The 10,323-nt window shown below is 42.0% G+C and overlaps 1 long non-coding RNA gene across 1 annotated transcript; it reads right to left on the bottom strand.

Moving 5' to 3' along the window:
- Nucleotides 1–527: 527 nt before the first annotated feature.
- On the bottom strand, nt 528–3,432 carry LOC111949843 (uncharacterized). Its single transcript, XR_002875399.3, has 3 exons — nt 2,365–3,432; nt 1,551–1,929; nt 528–1,361 (listed from the first exon to the last, which is right to left on the bottom strand). It is a non-coding gene; the product is annotated as an uncharacterized lncRNA (long non-coding RNA).
- Between the last annotated feature and the right edge of the window lie 6,891 nt (nt 3,433–10,323).

The following is a 10,323-nucleotide window of genomic DNA, read 5'->3' as shown; positions in this document are numbered from 1 at the left end:
ATTACCTTGTTCAAGAGTTCACGACCTTGGTCAGTCAAGATGACCACAGGAGTACCGTGGGTGTTGAAGATGTCCATCATTGCCTTGGAGGTGGCCTCACCAGTCTTGGCCTTGATGTGTATCATACAACATGAAAATCGCTTTTTTGATTCCAAGCTTCCTTTTTAATGGGTTACAGAAGGGAATTTAGAGTTAAGCACATTTTCTTCCTTTACTGACCTTAAAAACCTCTACAGGATCAGTGGGTCCCCCACGGGATGGGTGCGCTAACGTAGGCTAATGCGATTAGCATCAGGTTGGAAGTAACAAGAACATTTCCCAGGACATAGACATATCTGATATTGGCAGAAAGCTTCAATTCTTGTTAATCTAACTTCACTGTCCAATTTACTGTGAAAAATACCATGCTATTGTTTGAGGAGAGTGCACAGTTATGAACTTAAAAGTTATTAATAAACCAATTAGGCACATTTGGGCAGTCTTGATACATTTTTTTTTTACAGAAATACAATGGTTCATTATGTAACGCTCGTTTTCCTCCTCGTCTGAAGAGGAGCAAGGATCGGACCAAAGCGCAGCGTGGTTTGAATACATGCTTTTAATAAATTTAAACGAAGACGAAAAACACTGGACAAAATACAAAACAAATAAACGACGTGAACAAACTAACGAAAACAGTACCGTGTGGCGAAACAAACACAGACACGGCAACAATCACCCACAAACAAACAGTGAGGAACAGTCTACCTTAATATGGTTCTCAATCAGAGGAAGCGTAAAACACCTGCCCCTGATTGAGAACCATATCAGGCTAATGCAATGAACCCAACATAGAAACACATAACATAGAATGCCCACCCAGCTCACGTCCTGACCAACTAAACAAGGCTAAACAAAGGAAATAAGGTCAGGAACGTGACACATTAGATCATTTTAAAACTTTGCGCATACACTGCTGTCATCTAGTGGCCAACATCTAAATGACGCCTGGGCTGGAATAATACATTATGGCCTTTCTCTTGCATTTCAAAATGATGGTACAAAAAAAATACAAAAAAACGTTTTGTTTTTTTCTTTGTATTGTCTTTTACCGGATCAAATGTGTTATATTCTCCTACATTAATTTCACATTTCCACAAACCTCAAAGTTTCCTATCAAATGGTATCAGGAATATGCATATCCTTGATTCAGGTCCTGAGCTACAGTCAGTTAGATTCGGGTATGTCATTTTCGGCGAAAATTGAAAAAAAGTGGCGGAGGTTGGGTCTTGCCTCCACCCACTTGGTGAAGTAATCGGTCGCTGTCAGGCACTAGCGGTTGCCATTCCTGGATTTCGTGAAGGGTCCGATGAGGTCCACCCCTAACATTTAAAGTGTTAGAGAGAAGATAACTTTATTCTTACCCGTATCTGTGTCATACAGTATGTGGTTTTCATATTTGTAAGGATACTGACACAAACATTTGATAATATTGAACTCTGCTGTGGTCAAATAAAGCAACCATTAAAAAACAACTTATCAATGCAAAATTTGAATTGTGAAACACTTACCGAACATGTGCCATGGTGAAACAGCTGATGGGCTTCAACTCCAGCTCCACAGTCTTCACCCTCTYAAACTTCTGGCAGGCTAGACAGGTACTGACCTATAACCACATAGTGTGCGTTCGGATGTGACATTTATCTAAATCATAATAATTTCAGATATAATAGCAAGTGATTGATAGACAAAAAGTTATTTCACTTGCCCAGCTGTCCACATCCTTGACATTCCCACTCCAGAAGAAGCGTAGGTTGATTTTGGCAATCATGCTCTTCACTCAGAAATGTCCAGCATGCATCTTTGTCAGCACGGCCTCCTTCTCCTCCTTAGTGAAAATCAYCCTCCTGTGTCGCTGACCATCCTTCCCCCGTAGGTACATGTGATTGCCTAACAAGTTGGAAGAGAAGAGTTTTCGAAATACTAAAGTCTAAGTAAATTAGCACTGCTGTCTTTCTCTCTCTGTTTATCTCGCTCTCTATCACCCTCTGTCTGTCTCTCTCTTCCCACCTCTCTCTCCCTCTGTCACCTTCTTTCTCACTTTCTTCCTCTCTCTCTTTCTGTATGGGTCTCTCTCTATCTAGTGAAGACACCTAGTTAAGGGCAGTTGGAGTTACCATAATTGCTTACTATCCATTTGATTGATCAGGGTTAACTTATAGCTAGATACCTCAATGTGACATACATATAACTAAATGTATAGCTAACGTCATATAGATGACCAACTAACGTTAGCTAGATGGAAAATGGTTGTTAAATGGTTGTACATAAATCCTTCCAGTTATCTAACAGCAACAGTAATATAAATTAACTGCTTAACGTTACCCTGAATTACGGATTTCTCTGCCACCTACGAATGTTGTCCCTCTTGTCGAGATCAGTGGTGCCTTCATAGTACTTTGCCTGGTTGGAAAGAAAAAAKAAAATCTCCTCGAGGGATGYCATTAAAGTGCAAGCTACATATGAACAGAAAGCAGCTACAATAACAGTTAGCTAGCTAGATAACGTTAGCTAAATAGAACTGTCTGGCTAGCTAGCTAGCTGACTATGCAGGCTGAGGTAAATATGTAGCTAGCAATGTCAAAATAAAATCAATATAAAAACAGCTTAAATTATTTCTTCCTATTTAACAATATTTTCTTACATAAAGAGAAATGTATGGTAAAAAGCAGCTGGTAGTCAGCAGTTTGTCACCGTCAAAAACACCGTCATTGGAGAGCAATTCTAAGGTAATAATTTTGCGCGGACTGAGCGAGCGCTTCTGAGGTAAAATAAAACTAGAACTGCCGGCGTCCTCCTTCCTTCGCGACCTCTACGAGGTAAAATAGAGCCAAGCCAAGAATTTTGGAAGTTCTAGCAACAGCCCTAGCAACAGCCCTAGCAACAGAAGCTAGAACTCATCGAATCCCATTGTGACGCAGAGGGGGACACTATTTGGACGGGGAACAATATTTGGCATGACAGGCCCTCTATTCCGTTTTTTTTAATGAAACTGCCATGAAAAAAACATGTACTTAAACCAGTGTTCAGTTTCTGCCCTAAATGACTCAGATAGCAGACTGATTATGCTAATTGAATACATATAGAATGTAAATATATGGAATGGTAAATATTGAATGTAAACAGGGATATGTGGCTATAGGTGTGGTAGATATGCAGATCTGAGTTTGACACAGACGTTGGTTCCGCATGTTAAGTAGATCCAACAGCAAAGTGGGTGGGACTGGGGTTGAATCCCAGGGACCAATCATATTGTGCCTCTGTGTTGTATTGGCCAGTAGACTGTTGTGTTTTCTAAGCCAATGGGCTGGTTGCATTTCCACAATTTAAAGCACAAAAGGAGAATTCCTTCACTAAGGGAACCGCATGCATGCTCTCACACTCACACCCAACAAATCAGCCCCCCCCCCCCCCTTCCCACCAAACCCACCACCACAACACCTCCCTCTGCCTCTCACTCTGTACTGGGATGAACCGTAGGCCCCTTTCCATTCTCTTTCTAACCCCCTCTTCTCCCTCCCATCTCTGAGCAAGAACGTCTTCTCCTCTCTTTTCCATTCTTCTTCCCCTCTGCTTCTTTGCCTCACCCACTGCCACCCCACCTTTATAACATAGAACTATCCCTAACCACCCCTCCCATCCTCCCTCTCTCTCTCTGTCTGCTCTAGCCCCGAGGTTTTTAGTGCTGCCGTCTGTCAGCATTGTCCAGTGCGCTATTTCCATATGTGTGTACATCTTCTTCTGCTCTCCCCTCCTCTCTCTCTCCCACTCTCTCTCCCACCCCTCATTCTCCCTCCACTTCCCTGGTTACTGAAACACACTTCCCTCCCCTCACCTCACCACCTTCCTTTCTCTTCTGGGCTCCCTCGTTTTTCTCTCCGCTCTCTTATCTTGGAGGAAGAGATTGGCTGTGTTTCTCTGAGTTCTCTCTCTCCAAGCGCATCACTGCAGGGGCCAAATTAAAAGACTTGAAACAAACCCAGTGAGTGCTGCTGCTGCTGGATGCTACTGCTGCTACTCAAGCCAAGCTTCTCTCTATCTCTGCCTTTCCTTTCCTCTGTCTCGCTGCAAGCAAAACTCTGCTATTTATCTCTCTTCTCTTCGTTTTCTCGGCCTCCCTCCCTCCCTCTTTTTTCTCTGTAAGCCAGCACATAGGCTACCTCTCTGGTCTTCTCTCTCTCTGCCATTGCCAGCAACACTCAATTCCTATTCTCTCTCTCTCTCTCTCTTCTTCTTCTCCTCTTCTCCTCTCTCTCTCTCTCTCTCTCTCTCTCTCGCTTCTCTCCTCTCTTCCTCTCTCTCTCTCTCCCACCTTTCTCTCTTTTCTCCCCTCTCCTGCAGCCCAGCACATCTCCCCTCCCTCATCTTGCTCCCTATGCTTAGTGCCTTCAACCAACCCCCTCTTTTTCTCCTCTTGTATGGCCTCTTCCCTTCCTCCTCTCTACCTTCTTTGTTATGGCCCCTCCTTCCTTCTTTCCCTCCTCATTTTCTACCTCTTTTTGTATGGCCCTTTCCTCCTCCTCTCTCCCCTTTCTTTGTTTGCCCCTTCCCTCCCCTCTTTTTGCCCCTCTCTTGTATGGGCCCCTTTCCCTCCCCCTCTCTTCTTCCTTCTCCTTTGTATGGCCCTCCTTCCCTCCTTCTCTCTCTCCCTCTCTTTGTATGGCCCCTTTCCTCCCTTCTCCCCTCTCTTTGTATGGCCCTCCCTCCCCTCTCTCCCTCTCTTGTATGGCCCTTCCCCCCTCTCTCCACTTTTGTCTTTCTTCTGTCTGTTCTTTTCTTCATGTTTGCTCCTGTCTTCTTTCTCATGTGGTGTTGGAAGGGGTGTTGTTCTCCACTGTCCCTCTCTCATGTGTGGTGGGGGAGAGGTGTCCTTCTTCCCTGGTCTCTCTCATCGGTGTCGGTGTGGAGAGTGTCCGTTCTCTCCCTGTCTCTTCTCAGGGTGGTGGTGGGGGGGAGTGTCCGTTCTTTCCCTGTCTCTTTCTGTGGTGGTGGGGAAGTGGTTCCGTTCTCTCCCTGGTCTCTTCATGGTGGTGGTGGAGAGTGTCCGTTTCTCTCCCTGGTCTCTTCATTGGTGGTGGTGGAGGAGTGTCCGTTTCTCTTCCCTGTTCTCTCTCATGGTGGTGGTGGGGAGAGAGTGAAGATGCAGGTGGGACTAATCGTGGCAAGCTGTTCAGAATTCTTTCCCTCCTTTCCTTCATTCTTCATACTTTTCCCGTCTCATTCTTTTCTCATCTCTCTTCTTTCGAATTCTGTTTCTTTCTTTGCCAGGTCAGAAGGACTCGGACATCCCCCCAAGAATCCTACATGCGGACCCTTGTCCGGCTGTCTGGTTGTGTTGTGGTGTGTATGGGTGTGTTGTGTGTACGGAGGAGGTAATGAGGTTAACACAGAACTTATTCAGGTTTTGGCGGCAAGTCGGGTTCAGGGGACATCTACTTGCTTGCATGACCACATAAGTAATTTTCCAACCAAATTGTTTGCAGACAGACTATTTCAACTTATAAATTCACTCTTATAATTTCCACCTGTATCCCCAACCCAATTCAGGTAGTCGAAGTTTCATCACACTAAATTGAACTGGCTACTTATAGACCGTTGGAAAACTCAGAATTTAAAATCTCAGTCATGGCTTTGAGGAAAAGCTTCTCTGATGTGCCTATAATGACAGCATTTGTGGTCCAATTGAGGTGTACACTGTGAGATGTATTTTCAAGGCCTTACCCTTCAAATTTCAGTGCCTCTTTGCTTGGACCATCCATCAGGAAAATACAAAAGAAACATCAAGCCAAGAACCTTCAGAAAAAAATTGGTGACCTTTTCCAGAAACAAGTCTGTTCATCCTATGGGAAGCCCAATTCCCAAACACCTGAAGGTTTACACGTTTATCTTTTGCCAAAGCACAATAAGGGGCCACGGCCAAAGTATAAACCACCCCATGGGACCACGCGCGCCGTCCTTACCGCTCAGGAGGAAGACGCGGTTCAGTTCTCTAGAGCATGAGACGTACGTTGTGCTGCGTTAGAAGTGCAATCCAATCCAGGAACACCAGCCAAAGACCTTGTGAAAGATGCTGGAGGAAACCGTTACAAATTATCTTAAATTCCACAGTAAAACATCCCTATATTCGGAACATTAACCTGATAAAGTGGCCTCAGCAAGGAAGGAGCTCGCACTTCCTCCAAAATCGGCATTAAAAAAGGCCAGGACTATGGTTTGCAACAACTTGCAACTGGGGGACCAAAACGGATCGTAGTTTTGGTAAATATCCCTCTGGTCTGATGAAAAACAAAAATAGAATGTTGGCATTTTATGAACCCTCAGTATGTGTTTGGGAGGAAAAAGGGGTCGGCTTGCAAAGCGAAGAACCCATTCCCAACCCGTGAAGCACGGTGGGTGGCTAGCATTCATTGTTTGTGGTCTGGTTGCTTTGCTGGCAGGGATGGGACTGGGCACTTCAAACAAATAGGATGGGCATTCATAGGAGGTAAAAATTCCCATCAACTCACTGTGGATTCTATAATTGAGCATACGCCCACAGTCTCACAAAGTATACGGTCAGAGCACACTTCACAACATGCTTTGTCGCCGACACCTCGGGTTCTCCAAACCATGGACATATGACCCAAGCATAACTTCCAAAGTTGTTGGCAAAAGGGTCTTAAGATAACACACAAGTCAGGTATGAGTGGCCATCACAAGCTCCTGACCTCAAGCAGAACTGAAAAGCGGGTGTCGAGCAAGGAGGTCCTACTTACCTGACTCAGTTACTCCATCTCTGTCAGGAGAAATGGGCGGCCAAAATTCACCAACTTATTGTGGGAAGTTGTGGAAGGGCTACCCGAAAGTCTGACTCCAAGTTTAAACAATTTAAAGGCAATGCACCAATTCTAATTGAGTGAATGTAAACGTTCTTGACCCACTGGGAAGTGATGAAGAATAAAAGCGAGAATAAAATTTTTCTCTCTACTATTATTCTGGACATTTCACATTCTTAAAAATAAAGTGGGTATCCTAACTGCCTATGACAGGAATTTTACTAGGGGAATTAAAAATGGTTTCAACAAGCAATGTGAATGAAAACTGGTTTAAATTGATTGGTCCTAAGGTGTCATGTAAATTTCCGACCTTCAACTGTATATACAGTAAAGGTCGGACCGATTTTAGATTTTCCAACACCGATTACGATACCGATTATTGCGCAGGACAAACACAAAAGTCCGATACCGATTAATCGGCCAATTTGCTTAAAAAATATTCATCATACACACACACCTACATTTTTGTCATTAATGCAATGCAACAATACTGAATGAACTAATTGAACACTTTTATTTTAAACTAATTAATAATCATAAACACACACCAACACACACACCACGCTTCTGAAGTGACATGTACGAAGAGTCTTGCTAAGGAGACAAAATACTTCTCAACTGTTTAATAAAATAGAGTTTAAGTTACCTGTGATCGAATGTATGAAACAAAAACTGTTAATTTCTATATGCAGGAAATCTCTTTAATTATTGGGCCATGGTAAGAATTGACGACCATAAGGTCGAAGTCATATTTCCCATGACACCCTAGCCAAAATCTGAATAAGCGGTTCCTTCATGTATTTCATTCACAATTCAACTTTATAAAATAAGGTCTGTGTTTCGTGTAGCTTACACCACCTTGCCAATTTATAATTGTGTAGAATCCATGAGGACAAGGTAACTCTGATCAATATTGGCTAAATTAGCGAAGATCATTTTTTTTAGAGTGGATTATGAAATATGTTGACAAACGTTACCTTATCCTAGTGAGATTTACACGAGTATCAAAACCCGAGGCGGTTTAAGCCTGCACGAAACACAGACTTATTTGAAGTAGTCAAGACATCCTCTATGGAAGACATGAACGGTAAATAACGAAGGACCCTTTCAAGTTCAGCCGCAAGTTATTACAGGATTATTTACGCGTCGACTATTTCTCTAAACGTATACCTTTGACTAATCCGGAAACATCACCTCGAAAACAAAGCGTTTATTCCCTTCCGTATTTCATCTAACGGGTGTATCCATGAGTCTAAATATTCCTGTTACATTGCACAACCTTCAATGTTATGTCATAATTACGTAAAATTCTGGCAAATTAGTTCGCTAAGAGCCAGGCGGCCCAAACTGTTGCATATACCCTGACTCTGTGTGCAATGAACGCAAGAGAAATTACACAATTTCACCTGGTTAATATTGCCTGCTAACCTGGATTTCTTTTAGCTAAATATGCAGGTTTAAAAATATATACTTGTGTATTGATTTTAAGAAAGGCATTGATGTTTATGGTTAAGTACACATTGGAGCAATGACAGTCATTGATTGATTTTTCTAAGATAAGTTTAATGCTAGCTAGAAACTTACCTTAGCTTTCTGCATTCGCGTTACAGGTGTTAGAGCATTGGACTAGTTAACTGTAAGGTTGCAAGATTGGATCCCCCTAGCTGACAAGGTTAAAAATCTGTCGATCTGCCCCTGAACGAGGCAGAACGTTCCTAGGCCGTCGTTGAAAATAAAAATGTGTTCTTAACTGACTTGCCTAGTTAAATAAAGATTAAATAAAGGTGTAAAAAAAWATATATATATAATAATAATAATAATTWAAAAAATCCGCAAATCGGCACCCAAAAATATTGATTTCCGATTGTTATGAAAACTTGAAATTGGCCCTAATTAATCGGCCATTCCGATTAATCGGTCGACCTCTAATATACAGTGTTGTAATGATGTGCAAATAGTTAACTTCTTCCGGCTGAATTCCCGTTAACGGGATCGATTTGACAACAGCCAGTGAAAGTGTAGGGCGCCAAATTCAAACAACAGAAATCTCATAATTAAAATTCCTCAAACATACAAGTATTTCACACCATTTTAAAGATAAACTTGTTGTTAATCCCACCACAGTGTCCGATTTCAAAAAGGCTTTACGACGAAAGCATACCATGCGATTATGTTAGGTCAGCGCCTAGTCTCAAAAAAACACAGCCATTTTCCAGCCAAAGAGAGGAGTCACAAAAAGCAGAAATAGAGATAAAATTAATCACTAACCTTTGATGATCTTCATCAAATGGCACTGATAGGACTTCATGTTACACAATACCTATATCTTCTGTTCGATAAAGTTCATATTTATATCCAAAAATCTCAGTTTACATTGGCGCATTATGTTCAGTAATGTTTTGCCTCCAAAACATCCGGTGATTTTGCAGAGAGCCACATCAATTTACAGGAAAACTCATCATAAACATTGATGAAAGATACAAGTGTTATGCATAGAATTAAAGATATACTTCTCCTTAATGCAACCGCTGTGTCAGATTTCAAAAAAGCTTTACGGAAAAAGCACACTATGCGATAATCTGAGTACAGCGCTCAGCCACCRAACAGATACCCGCCATGTTGTGAGGTCAACAAAAGTCAGAAATAGCATTATAAATATTCACTTACCTTTGATGATCTTCATCGGAATGCACTCCCAGGAATCCCAGTTCCACAATAAGTGTTTGTTTTGTTCAATAAAGTCCATCATTTATGTCCAAACACCTCCTTTTTGTTCACACGTTTAGTCCAGTACTCCAAATGCACAAGGCGCGAGCACTAAGTCCAGACGAAAAGTCAAAAAAGTTCTCTTACAGTTTGTAGAAACATGTCAAAGGAAATCAATCTTTAGGATGTTTTTATCATAAATCTTCAATAATGTTTCACCCGGACAATTCCTTTGTCTTTAGAAATGAAAAGGAACAGAGCTCGTGCTCACGGCTGCGCGCGTGACTAAACGAATGGCTTTCAGCCAGACACCTGATTCAAACAGCTCTTATTCTCTCCCCCTTCACAGTAGAAGCCTGAAACAACGTTCTAAAGACTGTTGACATCTAGTGGAAGCATTAGGAAGTGCAATCGGACCAAATTTTACACTGTATATTGGATAGGCAATCAATTGAAAAACTACAAACCTCAGATTTCCCACTTCCTGGTTGGATTTTTCTCAGGTTTTTGCCTGCCATATGAGTTCTGTTATACTCATAGACATCATTAAACAGTTTTAGAAACTTCAGAGTGTTTTCTATCCACATCTACTAATAATATGCAAATCTTAGCTTCTGTGCCTGAGAAGCAGGCAGTTTACTCTGGGCACGCTTTTCATCCGAAYGTGAAAATAGCGCCCCAGCCATAAGAAGTTAAAGTACAAAAGGGAAAATAAATAAACATAAATATAAATTGTATTTACAATGGTGTCACTGGTTGCCTT

This window comes from Salvelinus sp. IW2-2015, linkage group LG22 (genome assembly GCF_002910315.2).
Source record: "Salvelinus sp. IW2-2015 linkage group LG22, ASM291031v2, whole genome shotgun sequence".
In the NCBI taxonomy this organism is placed as follows: domain Eukaryota; kingdom Metazoa; phylum Chordata; class Actinopteri; order Salmoniformes; family Salmonidae; genus Salvelinus; species Salvelinus sp. IW2-2015.
This window is presented reverse-complemented; position numbering and strand designations above follow the sequence as displayed.